The following is a 672-nucleotide window of genomic DNA, read 5'->3' as shown; positions in this document are numbered from 1 at the left end:
TGTATGTATGTCTCTATGAATAAATGTATATATGTATATATTTACGCTTCCATGTAAAAAAACCACTTCTGCATATACCCTCTATATTCAGGTACAAGCGTGCTTACTACCGAGGAAATACACAAGCTTTTAGGCCCTGTTCAGGTACAACGACTGAAACAGAATGCGGGAGAAGAAACTTGCGCCATCTGCAAAGATGTGGCGGAGCTGATGTGTGTGACCATTTGTGGCCACATCCATTGTACTGAGTGCATGGATGAACTCCTATCGAGGTGTGTCGTATCGTTGCGATAGGTTACCGTGATTGATATATACATATACATGCAGATATATATGTATGTATGTATACGCTATACAGAGCTGATGTTAGCAATTTTCTGTGGCGAATTCCCCTGTGCAGAGTGCTTGGCCTAGTGGATGTCGAGATATGTTTAGTCCGTTTTAGTTCCTTGTCATGCTTACACACTAATTGTGTGTATGCAACCAGATATATTTGTATAGCATACACAGTATGTCATAAGTATATTTTAGAAAAAAGTGGTGTCATGCTTAAGAAAAAACATTGCTTTTGCAAAATCATCACCTCTAGGCTGTGCAGCACGCAATTCTGTAGTAGCCTTTTATCTCCCTTGGTCGCTCGATGAAGAGATGAATACCCTCAGGTCCACTTTT

This window comes from Sphaeroforma arctica, assembly GCF_001186125.1.
Source record: "Sphaeroforma arctica JP610 unplaced genomic scaffold supercont1.350, whole genome shotgun sequence".
NCBI classification, from domain to species: Eukaryota; class Ichthyosporea; order Ichthyophonida; genus Sphaeroforma; species Sphaeroforma arctica.
Note: the sequence above shows the minus strand (reverse complement) of the source record.